The sequence below is a fragment of the Emys orbicularis genome, chromosome 24 (assembly GCF_028017835.1).
Source record: "Emys orbicularis isolate rEmyOrb1 chromosome 24, rEmyOrb1.hap1, whole genome shotgun sequence".
Lineage (NCBI taxonomy): Eukaryota > Metazoa > Chordata > Testudines > Emydidae > Emys > Emys orbicularis.
In genome coordinates, this window is record NC_088706.1 from 2,377,391 (window position 1) to 2,396,094 (window position 18,704).

General features: G+C 46.5%; 1 protein-coding gene across 2 annotated transcripts in view; it reads right to left on the bottom strand.

The window, feature by feature from the left end:
• MARCHF2 (membrane associated ring-CH-type finger 2) overlaps positions 1-18,704 on the bottom strand; it is a 65,628-nt gene that overhangs the window by 24,477 nt on the left and 22,447 nt on the right. The window lies entirely within an intron of this gene.

An 18,704-nucleotide genomic window follows, 5' to 3' on the forward strand; every position in this document is an offset into this window, starting at 1 on the left:
TGCGTTGGCTACTTGGATCACAGCAGCCCCCACAGTAGATTTGCCCACTCCAAATTGATTCCCGACTGACCGGTAGCTGTCTGGCGTTGCAAGCTTCCACAGGGCTATCGTCACTCGCTTCTCAACTGTGAGGGCTGCTCTCATCCTGGTATTCTGGCGCTTCAGGGCAGGGGAAAGCAAGTCACAAAGTTCCATGAAAGTGCCCTTACGCATGCGAAAGTTTTGCAGCCACTGGGAATCGTCCCAACCTGCAACACGATGCGGTCCCACCAGTCTGTGCTTGTTTTCCGGGCCCAGAATTGGCGTTCCACGCCAGGAACCTGCCCCAGTAACACCATGATTTGCACATTGCTGGGGCCCGTACTTTGTGAGAGGTCTATGTCCATGTCAATTTCTTCATCACTCTCATCGCCGCGCTGCAATCGCCTCCTTGCCTGGTTTTGCTTTGGCATGTTCTGGCTCTGCATATACTCCAGGACAATGCGTGTGGTGTTCATAGTGCTCATAATTGCCGCGGTGATCTGAGCGGGCTCCATGATCCCAGTGCTATGGCGTCTGGGCTGAAAAAAGGCGCGAAACTATTGTCTGACGGAGGGAGGGAGGGGCGAGTGATGACATGGCTTACAGGGAATTAAAATTAACAAAGGTGGCTGTGCATCAGGGAGAAACACAAACAACTGTCACACAGAATGGGCCCCCCAAAGATTGAACTCAAAACCCTGGGTTTAGCAGGCCGTTGGTTTCACGGAGGAAGGGGGAAGCAAATGAATACAGAACAAATCTGGTCCATCTATCTTTTACATCTTAGGCTGGCAGCAGACGGTGCAGCATGACTGATAACCATCGGCATCTTCTGGGTGCTTGGCAGAAGATGCTGCATTACGATTGCTAGCCATCATCGTCAAGACGGTGCAGTAGGACTGCCGGCAGGACTGAGTCTCCAGGAGACAAAACATGTCTGCCCAGGTGCCTCTGACCGAACTCACTGAGGAGTACGACGATGATGGATACCAATCGTAATACACCATCTACTGCCAAAAGGCAAGGAGCTGCTGCTGTATAGCAATGCAGTCCCACGTCTGCCAGCACCCAGATAGCCGATGACGGCTACCAGTCATACTGCACCGTCTACTGCCAAAAGGCAATTAGCTGCTGCTGTGTAGCAACGCAGTACCACGTCTGCCGGCACCCAGATGACATATGGTGACGGTGAGCTGAGCTGAGCTGAGTGGGCTCCATGCTTGCCGTGGTATGTCGTCTGCACAGGTAACCCAGGAAAAAAGGCACGAAACGATTGTCTGCCGTTGCTCTCACGGGGGGGGGGGGGGGGGGAGCCTGACGACATGTACCCAGAATCCCCCGCAACACTGTTTTTGCCTCATCAGGCATTGGGATCTCAACCCAGAATTCCAATGGGCGGCGGAGACTGCGGGAACTATGGGATAGCTACCCACACTGCAACGCTCCGGAAGTCGACGCTAGCCTCGGTACTGTGGACGCAGTCCGCCGACTTAATGCACTTAGAGCATTTTATGTGGGGACACACACAATCGACTGTATAAAAACCATTTCTATAAAACCGGCTTCTATAAATTTGACCTAATTTCGTAGTGTAGACATACCCTCAGTGCAGGTCAGCATTACCAGGAGCACGAGCTTCCCAATGACAGGAGTGAGTTGTTAGATTTAGGCAGCACTTATAACTGCTGGGAGCTTCTGGGGCTGCAGCTTGTACCAAAGGAGACTGGAAATCATCCATTCCTGGATCAGGATGCTGGCAGCCAATGGCAGTCTCTCACTGACTCAGGTATCGACTGGGTGGCATGTCCTATTAATAAGCAGGTAGCTAGGCACAGTTTCTAGTTAGCCCATTTACAACATTGCAGCAGAGGACAGGAAAGGGTTAAAATGATTTTAAATGTTTAAATTAATAGTTAAAATAAAGAGGAGCGAATTAGCCCTATAAATAGCCTCCAACAGGAAACCAGCAAAGGGCTCCAAACTAGGGATGTAAATATTATTTTTAAAAGTTCACCGTTTAAAGGATTAAAATTATATCGTTTAATCGGTTAACTGCTGGGACTGGGGCTGCTCTGGCCGGCCAGCGTGGCTGGGGTTAACAGTTAGGGCGGGTTAACCGGTAAGACTAATGCTTACCAGTTAACCGGTTAACCATTTACTATTTTACATTCCTACACCAAACACAAGAGAAATCACAGACGGTTACACACTCAGTGACAATCTGAGAGCCAGGAAGGGCAAACGGGCAAGGCTCAGGCACAAATGGGGAAAACAGACAAAACTTAAAACCATTTACAAAAAGAGAAAAATAGGTATCAAAGGATTTTGGTGGATCCTTTCCACCTTGCCCCCCCCCCAACCCGAATAGGGGAGAGCGACACAGGGAGGGGTGAATGCAGAGGGAAGTACCAAAGCATTTAACAGACCACTCAGTGCTTTGGCAGTAAGCAGCAGCCAGAGAGATTAATGAAGTCCATGCAGAACAGTGATATTTTCCCAGAAAAGGCTGCCCGTGTCAATAGAAACAGAGACCCAGCAGCATCTTGAAAAACGGCCCCTAGGGAGAAAGGAAGCGTAGACTCAGCAATGAATGACTCAGCTCACATAGTTCTGCCTGAAGGTCTAAAAGAGAGAGCTTCTACAGTTGTCACAGTGCGTCCCAAAAGAGCAAATGGACTCCACGAGCAGCAGATATAGAAACAGACTAACTGATGTACTGGGTTACTAAAACTGATCAGACCAAAGACTTCTTTTGTTCATAAGCAGCAAACCTCTGGAATGAAGGAGTTTCCTAGTTATCGTAAAACCTCTCTGAACACCTGAAATATTAGATGTGTTTTCTAAGATGAATCCTACGGCGTAATTATGCCTTTTGTTTGCACTTGACATGGTTTTACTAAAGTAGCAACATCTGGTTCAAAGTAATTCTCTGCACTTTGACTTCTTATAGTCAGGGGTCTATTCTTAAAGGCTCTAAAGACTGAAAGCCCTTGAACAACACTGGCTGGAAACCAGTATGCTCAGATCACAACTATAATCATACAAAACACTATGTTTAAAGATCACTCATGTAGCAAAGGCAAGCAAACATTAGGAAATGCCAGAATTAAGATTGCCCCTACAACCTTAATTCACTCCCACTCTGTGTATATGCATTAAGATATAGCGTGTGATCATGTAATTGAAATCTTTCTTCCACAGAACCCCTGCCTCATTTAGGGCATAGGCCAGATGGCATTCACTTAATGAGAAGGTATTCAATATTTTGTTTTATCATCATTTTTCAGTGTGTGATTCCAGGGCTTCTATCTGTACACTATTCAAATCCTGCTCTGAACAGAGTATTATTAATTTCCTCAAGGGCTTTTTCATGGTGCTCCTCACTACAGTATCTGAGGGATTCACAAATATTAATCTAGTTACTTTCGCAACACTCCTGGGAGATGACTAGATATTATCTCCATTTTACAGATCAACTGAGGCACAGAGAGGTGAAAAGTTTTGGGTGTCCAATTTGAGATGCTTAGAACCCGATTCTTCATAGTTCAAAGGCCTGGTCTACACTACGACTTTAATTCGGATTTAGCTGCCTTAATTCGAATTAACGCTTGACCCGTCCACACAACGAAGCCAGTTAATTCGAATTAAAGGGCCCTTTAATTCGATTTCTGTACTCCTCCTCGACGAGAGGAGTAGCGTCAAAATCGGTATTGTTAATCCGAATTAAGGTTAGTGTGGCCGCAATTCGATGTTATTGGCCTCCAGGAGCTATCCCACAGTGCACCATTGTGACCGCTCTGGCCAGCAATCTGAACTCGCATGCACTGGCCAGGTGGACAGGAAAAGCCCCGGGAACATTTGAATTTCATTTCCTGTTTGCACAGCGTGGAGAGCAGAGGTGACCACAGAGAGCTCATCAGCACAGGTAACCATGCAGGCTGATAATCGAAAAAGAGCACCAGCATGGACCGTACAGGAGGTACTGGATTTGATCTCTATATGGGGAGAGGATTCAGTGCTAGCAGAACTGCGTTCGAAAAGACGAAATGCCAAAACTTATGAAAAAATTTCCAAGGGCATGATGGAGAGAGGCCACAATAGGGACACAGATCAGTGCCGCGTGAAAGTCAAGGAGCTCAGACAAGCCTATCAAAAAGCAAAGGAGGCAAACGGTCGCTCCGGGTCAGAGCCGCGGACATGCCGCTTCTACGCTGAGCTAAATGCATTTCTAGGGGGGGCCGCCACCACTACCCCACCTCTGACTGTGGATTCCGAGCTGGGGATAATCTCATCAGGTACACCTGATGATTCCGTGGAAGGGGAAGAGGAGGAGGAGGAGGACGAGCTGGCAGAGAGCACACAGCTCTCCGTTCTCCCCAACAGCCAGGATCTGTTTCTCACCCTGACTGAAGTACCCTCCCAAGCCTCCCAAGCCAGCACCCAAGACCATGACCCCATGGAAGGGACCTCAGGTGAGTTTACCTTTTAAAATATAAAACATGGTTTAAAAGCAAGCATTTTTAATGATTAATTTGCCCTGAGCACTTGGGATGCATTCGCAGCCAGTACAGCTACTGGAAAAGTTTGTTAACATGTCATAAGAACATAAGAACATAAGAAAGGCCGTACTGGGTCAGACCAAAGGTCCATCTAGCCCAGTATCTGTCTACCGACAGTGGCCAATGCCAGGTGCCCCAGAGGGAGTGAACCTAACAGGCAATGATCAAGTGATCTCTCTCCTGCCATCCATCTCCATCCTCTGACGAACAGAGGCTAGGGACACCATTCTTACCCATCCTGGCTAATAGCCATTTATGGACTTAGCCACCATGAATTTATCCAGTCCCCTTTTAAACATTGTTATAGTCCTAGCCTTCACAACCTCCTCAGGTAAGGAGTTCCACAAGTTGACTGTGCGCTGCGTGAAGAAGAACTTCCTTTTATTTGTTTTAAACCTGCTGCCTATTAATTTCTTTTGGTGACCCCTAGTTCTTGTATTATGGGAATAAGTAAATAACTTTTCCTTATCCACTTTCTCAACATCACTCATGATTTTATATACCTCTATCATGTCCCCCCTTAGTCTTCTCTTTTCCAAACGGAAGAGTCCTAGCCTCTTTAATCTTTCCTCATATGGGACCCTCTCTAAACCCTTAATCATTTTAGTTGCTCTTTTCTGAACCTTTTCTAGTGCTAGAATATCTTTTTTGAGGTGAGGAGACCACATCTGTACACAGTATTCGAGATGTGGGCGAACCATGGATTTATATAAGGGCAATAATATATTCTCAGTCTTATTCTCTATCCCCTTTTTAATGATTCCTAACATCCTGTTTGCTTTTTTGACCGCCTCTGCACACTGCGTGGACATCTTTAGAGAACTATCCACGATGACGCCAAGATCTTTTTCCTGACTCGTTGTAGCTAAATTAGCCCCCATCATGTTGTATGTATAGTTGGGGTTATTTTTTCCAATGTGCATTACTTTACATTTATCCACATTAAATTTCATTTGCCATTTTGTTGCCCAATCACTTAGTTTTGTGAGATCTTTTTGAAGTTCTTCACAATCTGCTTTGGTCTTAACTATCTTGAGTAGTTTAGTATCGTCTGCAAACTTTGCCACCTCACTGTTTACCCCTTTCTCCAGATCATTTATGAATAAATTGAATAGGATAGGTCCTAGGACTGACCCTTGGGGAACACCACTAGTTACCCCTCTCCATTCTGAGAATTTACCATTAATTCCTACCCTTTGTTCCCTGTCCTTTAACCAGTTCTCAATCCATGAAAGGACCTTCCCTTTTATCCCATGACAGCTTAATTTACGTAAGAGCCTTTGGTGAGGGACCTTGTCAAAGGCTTTCTGGAAATCTAAGTACACTATGTCCACCGGATCCCCCTTGTCCACATGTTTGTTGACCCCTTCAAAGAACTCTAATAGATTAGTAAGACACGATTTCCCTTTACAGAAACCATGTTGACTATTGCTCAAGAGTTTATGTTTTTCTATGTGTCTGACAATTTTGTTCTTTACTATTGTTTCAACTAATTTGCCCGGTACCGACGTTAGACTTACCGGTCTGTAATTGCCGGGATCACCCCTAGAGCCCTTTTTAAATATTGGCGTTACATTAGCTAACTTCCAGTCATTGGGTACCGAAGCCGATTTAAAGGACAGGTTACAAACCTTAGTTAATAGTTCCGCAACTTCACATTTGAGTTCTTTCAGAACTCTTGGGTGAATGCCATCTGGTCCCGGTGACTTGTTAATGTTGAGTTTATCAATTAATTCCAAAACCTCCTCTAGTGATACTTCAATCTGTGACAGTTCCTCAGATTTGTCACCTACAAAAGCCAGCTCAGGTTTGGGAATCTCCCTAACATCCTCAGCCGTGAAGACTGAAGCAAAGAATCCATTTAGTTTCTCCGCAATGACTTTATCATCTTTAAGCGCTCCTTTTGTATTTTCATCGTTAAGGGGCCCCACTGGTTGTTTAGCAGGCTTCCTGCTTCTGATGTACTTAAAAAACATTTTGTTATTACCTTTGGAGTTTTTGGCTAGCCGTTCTTCAAACTCCTCTTTGGCTTTTCTTATTACACTCTTGCACTTAAGTTGGCAGTGTTTGTGCTCCTTTCTATTTGCCTCACTAGGATTTGACTTCCACTTTTTAAAGGAAGTCTTTTTATCTCTCACTGCTTCTTTTACATGGTTGTTAAGCCACGGTGGCTCTTTTTTAGTTCTTTTACTGTTTTTCTTAATTTGGGGTATACATTGAAGTTGAGCCTCTATTATGGTGTCTTTAAAAAGGGCCCACGCAACTTGCAGGGATTTCTGGGGATGGAGCGGAAATCCTCCAGGGACATCTCCATGAAGCTCTCCTGGAGGTACTCCAAAAGCCTTTCCACAAGGTTTCTGGGCAGTGCAGCCTTATTCCGTCCTCCATGGTAGGACACTTGACCACGCCATGCTAGTAGCAAGTAATCTGGTATCATTGCCTGACAGAGCCTGGCAGCGTATGGTCCCGGTGTTTGCTGGCATTCAAGCAACATCCGTTCTTTATCTTGCTGTGTAATCCTCAGGAGAGTGATATCGCTTAGGGTAACCTGGTTGAAATAAGGGAATTTAATTAAGGGGACAGAGGTGGCCGTTCCTACTGGGCTGTTTGCCTGTGGCTGAAAAGAAATCCTTCCCTGCATTTAGCCAAGTGCAAAGGGGGGGGGGAGGATTGGCCCAGAGCTTTTCGCGTTTTGCTAGCAGGGATCTTCCCTGATACCAGCCACGCGGTGGGGGGAGGGAGAAAGCACTCATCCCAGAGAATTAATGGCGGGTGGGTGGGGGTTTGTTAGTTTGGTTCCTGCAGGGATCTTCCCTGATACCAGCCACGCGGTGGGGGGAGGGAGAAAGCACTCATCCCAGAGAATTCATGGCGGGTGGGGGGGGTTGTGTTAGTTTGGTTCCTGCAGGGATCTTCCCTGATACCAGCCACGCGGTGGGGGGAGGGAGAAAGCACTCATCCCAGAGAATTCATGGCGGGTGGGGGGGGGGTGTTAGTTTGGTTCCTGCAGGGATCTTCCCTGATACCAGCCACGCGGTGGGGGGAGGGAGAAAGCACTCATCCCAGAGAATTCATGGCGGGTGGGGGTGGGGGTGTTAGTTTGGTTCCTGCAGGGATCTTCCCTGATACCAGCCACGCAGTGGGGGGAGGGAGAAAGCACTCATCCCAGAGAATTGGATGGGGGGGGGTGTTAACCTTCAGCAGCAGAAAACAAGCTAACAGGAAAACTGCAGCACAACGGGCTTTGCTTGGTATGTGGGAAAGCAGGGCGCAGAAGCCTAAAGACAGTGGCTTACCATGGCAGCATGCAAGGTGAATTCTGTTGCCCGGACCTGCGTCTGTGATCTCTAGCAGCAAAGCCACAGGCACTCAATATTAAGAGGCAAAATGCGACCTTGCACAGAAATCACATGTGCTATGTAATGTGAATAGTATACACCGTGAAAGAGTATAAGCATTGTTCTGAAAAATGTATCTTTTAAAAAAATTCTCTCCTTTTTTCACTCCCTCCAGCAGGTGCAAATGTTTCAAGCCTCCCTACTCCTTCCCGAAGGCTATCCCAGATAAGGCGTCGTAAAAAAAAGACGAGAGAAGAGATGTTTGCCGAAATCATGCAATCCACCAGGAATGAAAGAGCTCATCTGAATGAGTGGAAGGAGACGGTTTGCAAGTATAGGAAAGAAGCCAGTGACCGTGAGGACAGGAGGGACCAACGTGAGGACATGAGGGACCAACGTGAGGACAGAAGGGACCAACGTGAGGAGAGGAGAGACGCTCGAGATGAGAGGTGGCGGCAGGAAGATCAGAGGAGTCGGGAAGCAACGCTGGGGCTGCTGCGTGAGCAAACAGACATGCTCCGGCGTCTGGTGGAGCTTCAGGAACGGCTGCTGGAGAACAGAGTGCCGCTACAGCCCCTGTATAACCCCCCTACCTCCTCACCATGTTCCATAGCCTCCACACCCAGACGTGTAAGAACACGGGGGGGGGGGGGGAGGCTCCGTACACCCTCCCATTCCACCCCAGTGGACAGCCCAAGCAAAAGGCTGCCATTTTTTTAACCTTTTTTTACTGGGCTTTTCCTTCCCGCAGATCCTCCTCCCAAACCCCACTCAGGTTCTGTGCCGCTACAGCCCCTGTATAACCCCCCTACCTCCTCACCATGTTCCATAGCCTCCTCACCCAGACGTTTAAGAACACGGGGGGGGGGAGGCTCCGTACACCCTCCCATTCCACCCCAGTGGACAGCCCAAGCAAAAGGCTGCCATTTTCTTAACCTTTTTTTACTGGGCTTTTCCTTCCCGCTGATCCTCCTCCCAAACCCCACTCAGGTTCTCTCCCTCTTTTTATAATCAATTAATAAAGAATAAATGATTTTTAAACAATGGTGACTTTATTTCCTTTGAAAGCAAGCTGGGGGAAGGGGGAGGGTGGGTTCCTTACAGAGAATGAGTCAATAAAGGGGGCGGGTTTTCAGGAAGGATAAACAAACATAAATTTCACACTGTAGCCTGGCCAGTCATGAAACTGGTTTTCAAAGCTTCCCTAATGCGCAGCGCTTCATCGTGTGCTCTTCTAATCGCCCTGGTGTCTGGCTGCGAGTAATCAGCAGCCAGGCGATTTGCCTCAGCCTCCCACCCTGCCATAAAGGTCTCCCCCTTGCTCTCACAGAGATTGTGAAGCACACAGCAAGCAGTAATAACAATGGGGATATTGGTTTGGCTGAGGTCTGAGCGAGTCAATAAGGATCGCCAGCGACCTTTTAAACGGCCAAATGCACATTCTACCACCATTCTGCACTTGCTCAGCCTGTAGTTGAACAACTCCTGACTCCTGTCCAGGCTGCCTGTGTATGGCTTCATGAGCCATGGCATTAAGGGGTAGGCTGGGTCCCCAAGAATAACAATTGGCATTTCAACATCCCCCACGGTTATTTTCTGGTCCGGAAAGTAAGTCCCTTGCTGCAGCCGTTTAAACAGATTGGTGTTCCTGAAGACGCGAGCGTCATGAACCCTTCCCGGCCAGCCCACATGGATGTTGGTGAAACGTCCCTTGTGATCCACAAGTGCTTGCAGCACCATTGAGAAGTACCCCTTGCGGTTTATGTACTGGGTACCCTGGTGCTCCGGTGCCAAGATAGGAATATGGGTTCCTTCTATTGCCCCACCACAGTTAGGGAATCCCATTGCAGCAAAGCCATCCACTATGACCTGCACATTTCCCAGAGTCACTACCTTTCGTAGCAGCACCTCCGTGATTGCTTTGGCTACTTGCATCACAGCAGCCCCCACAGTAGATTTGCCCACTCCAAATTGATTCCCGACTGACCGGTAGCTGTCTGGCGTTGCAAGCTTCCACAGGGCTATCGCCACTCGCTTCTCAACTGTGAGGGCTGCTCTCATCTTGGTATTCTGGCGCTTCAGGGCAGGGGAAAGCAAGTCACAAAGTTCCATGAAAGTGCCCTTACGCATGCGAAAGTTTCTCAGCCACTGGGAATCGTCCCACACCTGCAACACTATGCGGTCCCACCAGTCTGTGCTTGTTTCCCGGGCCCAGAATCGGCGTTCCAAGCCTATAACCTGGCCCATTAACATCATAATCTCCAAAGCACCGGGGCCCGCGGTCTCAGAGAATTCTGTGTCCGTGTCCATGTCCTCATCACGCTGGTCGCTGCGCTGCAATCGCCGCCTCCTCCTCCTCGCCTCTTTTTTCTGGTCCTGTGTAAGCATAAACTCCACGAGAAAGCGCGAGGTGTTTATAATGTTCAAGACTGCGTTCTGGAGCACAACGGGATCCATGCTTGATGCAGAATGGAGTCTGCAGAGTTCACTCATGAAAAAAGGCGCGAAATGGTTGTCTGCCGTTGCTTTCAGGGAGGGAGGGGGAGGCTGTACCCAGAACTACCTGCGACAATGTTTTTTGCCCCATCATGCACTGGGGTCTCAACCCAGAATTCCAAGGGGGGTGGAGACTGCGGGAACTATGGGATAGCTATGTAAAAGCTACCCACAATGCAACGCTCTGGAAATCGATGCTACTATGGTAGCTTGGACGCACACCACCGAATTAATGGTGCCTAGTGTGGCCGAATACATTCGAATTTATAAAATCGGTTTCCTAAATTCGAATTATATAAATTCGAATTAATCCTGTAGTGTAGACATACCCTTAGCATCATACAGCTCTGTATATGTTCAAAGCCCAGCTCCCATTGATTTCAGTTGCAGCTGTGAGCACTCAGCACTTCAGCAAATCAGACCACATGGTTCCAAGTCAGGCACGCAGAAAACGAGGAGAACACAATTGGTGATCCATTGGTGAAAAATCTGGTTGAAGTGACTTGCCCAGCATTGCACAGGAACTCTGTGACAGAGGCAGGGATAGAATCCAGTTCTCCAGGGCAGCATTCAACTGCCTAAACCATGAGACCATCCTTTCTCTTCCTGCAATCCTCTGCCTCATTCACTGCACACTTTCCAATACTCAACTGTGGCATGGGCTTAGTGGTTCCTCCCTCTTTGGTGAGGGGTAGGCCTTTAGTTTTGGGCAGGTCTCTTGCCTGTCCCAGTTCTGCAAATAGCAACATTTTCCAACTTCTGCAACAAATAAACAAGGTAGAGGACCTATACACAGACAACAGGCTCCTTCACTATCCAACCCTGATTCACTCACCAGAGCAAGTCCTTCCTGTGCACTCAATGAAGTGGGGCATGCAGAAAAAAACAGTATGTGATCATGTAATTAAAGACTAAATCATAATGGTAAGAGGGAAAACAGCACAATGAAGATAATGGATTTCAAGGAGGCAGACTTTAGCAAACTCAGGAGTTGGTAGGTAAGATCACATGGGAAGCAAGTCTAAGGGGAAAAACAGTTCAAGAGAGTTGGCAGTTTTTCAAGGAGACATTATTAAGGGCACAAGAGCAAACTATCCCACCATGTAGGAAAGATGGGAAGTATGACAAGAGACCACCCTGGCTTAACCAGGAGATCTTCAGTGATCTGAAACTCTGAAAAAGAGTCCTACAAAAAGTGAAAACTAGGTCAAATTAGAAAGGATGAATATAAACAAATACCACAAGTATTTAGGGATAAAATTAGAAAGGCCAAGGCACAAAACAAGATTAAACTAGCTAGATACATAAAGGGTAACATGCAAACATTCTACAAATACATTAGAAGCAAGAGGAAGACCATGGACAGGGTAGGCCCGCTGCTCAATGAGGGGGGGGAATAACAATAACAGAAAAATGTGGAAATGGCAGAGGTGCTAAATGACTTTTTTGTTTTGGCTTTTCCCCCAAAAGGTTAGTAGTGATTGGACATCTAACATAGTAAATGCCAGTGAAAATGTGGTAGGATCAGAGGCTAAAATAGGGAAAGAACAAGTTAAAAATTACTTAGACAAACTAAATGTCTTCAAAGTCACCAGGGCCTGATGAAATACATCAAAGGGTACGTCTATACAACCCGCCGGATCGTGTTCAATGTATCAGGGATCGATTTATCGTGTCTCGTCTAGACGCGATAAATCGGTCCCCGAATCGACGCCTGTACTCCACCTTGGCAGGAGGAGTAAGCGGAGTTGACGGGGGAGCCGTGGCGGTTGACTCGCCGCCGTGAGGACGGCCAGGTAAGTCGAACTAAGATACTGCGACTTCAGCTACGCGAATAGTTCAAACCGCCCCGCTAGTGTAGCCCAGGCCCTAGAATACTCACGAAGCTAACCAAGGTATCTGAGCCATTAGCGATTATCTTTGAAAAGTCATGGAAGACAGGAGAGATTCCAGAGGACTGGAAAAGGGCAAATATAGCGCCAGTCTATAAAAAGGGAAATAAGGACAACCCGGGGAATTACGGACCAGTCAGTTTAACTTCTATACCTGGAAAGATAATGAAGCAAATAATTAAGCAATCAATTTGCAGACACCTAGAAGATAATAAGGTGATAAGTAACAGCATGGATTTGTCCAGAACAAATCATGTCAAAGAGGAAGTGGATGAGTCATTCTACAAGCAGGTAACAAGATTAGCTAACACACATGAGCAAATATTAATGGGGGATTTTAACTTCCCTTATATCTGTTGGAAGACTATTACAGCAAAACTTAATATGTCCTGCAAATTCTGAAAATGTGAAGGAAACAAGTAGAGGGTCATCCATTGTGGATCTGGTTTTGACGAACAGGGACAAATCAGTTACAAATGTGAAGGTGGTCAGGAATTTGGGAAGAAGTGATCATGCTCTGATGAATTCAAGATCCTATGGAAAGGAGGACATGAGAACAGCAAAACAAGGACACTAGACTTCAGAAATGTGGATTTCAACCAATTCAGTGAAATAGTAGGCACCAACTCATGGAAAGACCAATTAGGAAGAAAAGGAGCCGAAGGGGGCTGGCAGTTCCTAAAAGATGTAATACTAGAGGCTCAACATCAAGCTATTCTAGCACAGAGAAAAGGTAAGAGGCCAACATGGCTGCACAAGGAGCTTTTTAACAATCTAAAAACCAAAATGGATACATACAGGAAACGGAAGGAGGGGCGTTTCACCCAGGAAGTATACATGGGAATGGTACGAGCATGTAGAGACAAAAATCAGAAAAGCCCAGGCAAAGAATGAGTTACAGCTGGCAAGGAATGTTAGAAATAACAAGAAGGGGTTCTTCAAATATGTCAGGGTGGTGTGGATCTGCTGCTCAATGGAGAAGGTGAGCTGATAACGGAAGATGATAGGAAGGCAGAGCTGCTTAATGCTTACTTAGCTTCAGCCTTCTCACAGAAAATAACATGTGACCGGACGACCATAGTGAACTTACCATAGACAATAAACTTACTTTTATAAACTGTTCAGGAAGGACAGGCAGGGCAGAAAAGGTGGGGGAGTTGCACTGTATGTAAGAGAGGAGTATGACTGCTCAGAGCTCCGGTATGAAACTGCAGAAAAACCTGAGAGTCTCTGGATAAAGTTGAGAAGTGTGAGCAACAAGGGTGATGTCGTGGTCGGAGTCTGCTATAGACCACCAGACCAGGGGGATGAGGTGGACGAGGCTTTCTTCCGGCAACTAACAGAAGTTGCTAGATCACAGGCCCTGGTTCTCATGGGAGACTTTAATCACCCTGATATCTGCTGGGAGAGCAATACAGCGGTGCACAGACAATCCAGGAAGTTTTTGGAAAGTGTAGGGGACAATTTCCTGGTGCAAGTGCTGGAGGAACCAACTAGGGACAGAGCTTTTCTTGACCTGCTGCTCACAAACAGGGAAGAATTAGTAGGGGAAGCGAAAGTGGATGGGAACCTGGGAGGCAGTGACCATGAGATGGTCGAGTTCAGGATCCTGACACAAGGAAGAAAGGAGAGCAGCAGAATACGGACCCTGGACTTCAGAAAAGCAGACCTTGACTCCCTCAGGGAACAGATGGGCAGGATCCCCTGGGAGAATAACATGAAGGGCAAAGGGGTCCAGGAGAGCTGGCTGTATTTTAAAGAATCCTTATTGCGGTTGCAGGAACAAACCATCCCGATGTGTAGAAAGAATAGTAAATGGCAGCCAGCTTGGCTTAACAGTGAAATCCTTGCTGACCTTAAACGCAAAAAGAAGCTTACAAGAAGTGGAAGATTGGACAAATGACCAGGGAGGAGTATAAAAATATCGCTCAGGCATGCAAGAGTGAAATCAGGAAGGCCAAATCGCACTTGGAGTTGCAGCTAGCAAGAGATGTTAAGAGTAACAAGAAGGGTTTCTTCAGGTATGTTAGCAACAAGAAGAAAGTCAAGGAAAGTGTGGGCCCCTTACTGAATGGGGGAGGGAACCTAGTGACAGAGGATGTGGAAAAAGCTAATGTACTCAATGCTTTTTTTGCCTCTGTCTTCACAAACAAGGTCAGCTCCCAGACTGCTGGACTGGGCAGCACAGTATGGGGAGGAGGTGACCAGCCCTCCGTGGAGAGAGAAGTGGTTCGGGACTATTTAGAAAAACTGGATGAGCACAAATCCATGGGGCTGGATGCGCTACATCCGAGGGTGCTAAAGGAGTTGGCGGATGTGATTGCGGAGCCATTGGCCATCATCTTTGAAAACTCATGGCGATCGGGGGAGGTCCCGGATGACTGGAAAAAGGCTAATGTAGTGCCCATCTTTAAAAAAGGGAAGGAGGAGGATCCGGGGAACTACAGGCCAGTCAGCCTCACCTCAGTCCCTGGAAAAATCATGGAGCAGGTCCTCAAGGAATCAATTATGAAACACTTAGAGGAGAGGAAAGTGATCAGGAACAGTCAGCATGGATTCACCAAGGGGAAGTCGTGCCTGACTAACCTAATTGCCTTCTATGATGAGATAACTGGCTCTGTGGATGAGGGGAAAGCAGTGGATGTGTTATTCCTTGACTTTAGCAAAGCTTTTGATACGGTCTCCCACAGTATTCTTGCCACCAAGTTAAAGAAGTATGGGCTAGATGAATGGACTGTAAGGTGGATAGAAAGCTGGCTAGATCGTCGGGCTCAACGGGTAGTGATCAATGGCTCCATGTCTAGTTGGCAGCCGGTTTCAAGCGGAGTGCCCCAAGGGTCGGTCCTGGGGCCGGTTTTGTTTAATATCTTTATTAATGATCTGGAGGATGGTGTGGACTGCACTCTCAGCAAGTTTGCAGATGACACTAAACTGGGAGGCGTGGTAGATACGCTGGAGGGTAGGGATCAGATACAGAGGGACCTAGACAAATTAGAGGATTGGGCCAGAAAAAACCTGATGAGGTTCAACAAGGACAAGTGCAGAGTCCTGCACTTAGGACGGAAGAATCCTATGCACTGCTACAGACTAGGGACCGAATGGCTAGGTAGCAGTTCTGCAGAAAAGGACCTAGGGATCACAGTGGACAAGAAGCTAGATATGAGTCAACAGTGTGCTCTTGTTGCCAAGAAGGCTAACAGCATTTTGGGCTGTATAAGTAGGGGCATTGCCAGCAGATTGAGGAACGTGATCATTCCCCTTTATTCGACATTGGTGAGGCCTCATCTGGAGTACTGTGTCCAGTTTTGGGCCCCACACTACAAGAAGGATGTGGAAATATTGGAAAGAGTCCAGCGGAGGGCAACAAAAATGATTAGGGGTCTGGAGCACATGACTTATGAGGAGAGGCTGAGGGAACTGGGATTGTTTAGTCTCCAGAAGAGAAGAGTGAGGGGGGATTTGATAGCTGCTTTCAACTACCTGAAGAGGGGTTCCAAAGAGGATGGAGCTCGGCTGTTCTCAGTGGTGGCAGATGACAGAACAAGGAGCAATGGTCTCAAGTTGCAGTGGGAGAGGTCTAGGTTGGATATTAGGAAACACTATTTCACTAGGAGGGTGGTGAAGCACTGGATTGCGTTACCTAGGGAGGTGGCGGAATCTCCTTCCTTGGAGGTTTTTAAGGCCCGGCTTGACAAAGCCCTGGCTGGGATGATTTAGTTGGGAATTGGTCCTGCTTTGAGAAGGGGGTTGGACTAGATGACCTCCTGAGGTCCCTTCCAACCCTGATATTCTATGATTCTATGAATAAGGGGGAAGGGATGCAGATCTGGATAAGCAAAGAACACGTCAGAGATCTTCTGAACAATTTGAATGAATTCAACTCTGTGGGGCCAGAAGCTATGCACCCGAGGGTACTGAAGGAATTAGCTGAAGAAATCTCGGAGCCACTGGCAATAATATTTGCAAACGCATGGATGACAGTAGAGGTCCCAGAAGACTGGAGAAGGGCTAATGTAGCGCCCATTTTTTAAAAGGGGGGAAAAGGAGGAGCCAGGGAACTATAGACCAGTCTGCCTAACTTTCAATAGCTGGGAAGCTACTAGAGCAATGTATAAAACATTCAATTTGCGAATACCTGGAGGATGAAGGGGGTAACACTAGCAGCCAGCATGGATTCACCAAAAACAAATCATGCCAAACCAGCTTGATTTACTTTTCTGACGGGATAACTGGGTTGGTGGATAGGGGGAATGCAGTGGACATAATATACCTGGACTTCAGCCAGGCTTTTGGCACAGTCCCACATGACATTCTGATAGGTAAGCTGGAGAAATGTGAGCTTGGCAGAACTACACCACTACCCCGATATAATGCGACCCGATATAACCCTAATTCTGATAGAACGCGGTAAAGCAGTGCTCCGGGGGGGGGGGGGGGCGCTGCACACTCCGGCGGATCAAAGCAAGTTCAATATAACACGGTTTCACCTATAACACGGTAAGATTTTTTGGCTTCCGAGGACAGCGTTATATCGAGGTAGAGGTGTACCATTAGGTGGATACATAATTCCATTAATAGTTACTCTTTGTTTGCAGTTGTTTAACCAATTAAGTCAGATTGGAGGGAGGTTTCAAGTGAGGTTCCACAGGGGTCTGTTCTGGCTCCGGTGATGTTTAACGTCTTTATTAATGACCAGGATGTAGGAATAGAGAGCATTCTGATCAGATTTGCAGATGACACAAAGCTAGGGGGGCTGCCAACACTTTGGAGGACAGAGCTAAAATACAAAGGGATCTTGCCAAATTGGAGAACTGAGCTATAGACAACAAAATAAAATTCAACAAAGACAAATGTAAGGTGCTACACTTAAGAGAAGAAAAACCAAATGCACAAAGTGTGGGATAACTGGCTTGGCAGCAGCACTGCTGACAAGGATCTCGGAGTTGTGGTGGATCACAGCCTCAACATGAGTCAGAATGAGATGCTGTTGCAAAAAAAAGCAAATGCAATTGAGTATGCGTCCAGTTTTGGTCACCAATGTATAGAAAGGATATGGAGAAATTGGAAAGGATCCAGAGGTGAGCAACTTCAAATACTTGAAAGGCTGCCATAAAAAAGATGGAGCAAAGTTGTTCTCTCTTGTCACAGAGGGCAGGACAAGAGGCAATGGATTCAAACTTCAGCATAGCAGATTTAGATTAAATCTCAGGAAAAACTTCCTAACTGTTAGGACAATGGAACAGACTGCCTAGGGAGGTTGTGGAAGGTGCTTTGCTGGAGGTTTTCAAAAGGAGGCTGGAGTCATCTGTCTGGGATGGTTTAGACACAACAAATCCTGCATCTTGACAGGGGGTTAGACTAGATGACCCTTGTGGTCCCTTCTACCCCCGTGATTCTAACAAGTTTCAAATCTATTTAGCTTTGAAACCTCATCAGGCCTATTTAGTAAAATCTTGTTTTCTGATTAACTCAGCTACTGCCCCCTTGCACTGTAACTCACAATTTATTTATTCATCCCAGGGGAGACACATCTGCAAGTTCAATGATGTTTTAGATATGCTCACCCTAAGCAGGAGACCCAAGCTCTTCAGCAGGTATAGTATAGTAGCTGCACAGTAATTTGATAAGTCTGAAAGATCAGTTGGTCAAAGATATCTTCCTCTCCTGTATGGAATGACCTCTACGATGAGCAGGAGATGTGACACTACAAACAGCCAGAGCAGACCTATCTAAAGAGGGGAAGGAACCGAACTTTCTGACCTACAAACCAAATGCTTTCACGTGTGTCAGGGTCACTCACCAAGGACTGGGTCCATGACACACAGCATCAAAAGTATACCATGCCTCATACACCATACATGCAAGATACACCAAGGAAATTAAATGCAAGAGAACTACGTTAATGCAACATTGAGATATTAGATGTCAAAATACTGGGAGGATAGGGAAGGAAAAATGACATTTCTCGAAGCCACATTACACATGAATATTAAGTTAATAAAGGGGACACCACATACAACAAGACAGAATTCTACCTATGTATGGACAACAGGGCAAATGAAAACAACAATTCTGCATTTCCACAGTGTTTTTGTTTGCAGTCTCAATCATAAAGGCAAATTTATAGTTCTCTGGCCTCCTCATTCATCCAATTTTGTCTGCCTCTAAGGAGGCTAACAACAAATATCCTAACCTCCTAACCCCTACTCTCCAACCCTCCTCTAGGGGATACACCTGACTCTCAGCCAACTTCCAGTCAGACCAAAGGAATGAACTCTGCTCTTCCACAGATTTCTTACAGCTCAAGTTACTATGTCAGGGCATTTTTATAATGCATCATATATACTCCTCACATTATATTAGTTTTATTAAAATTGAGGAAAAAATACTATTTCCCA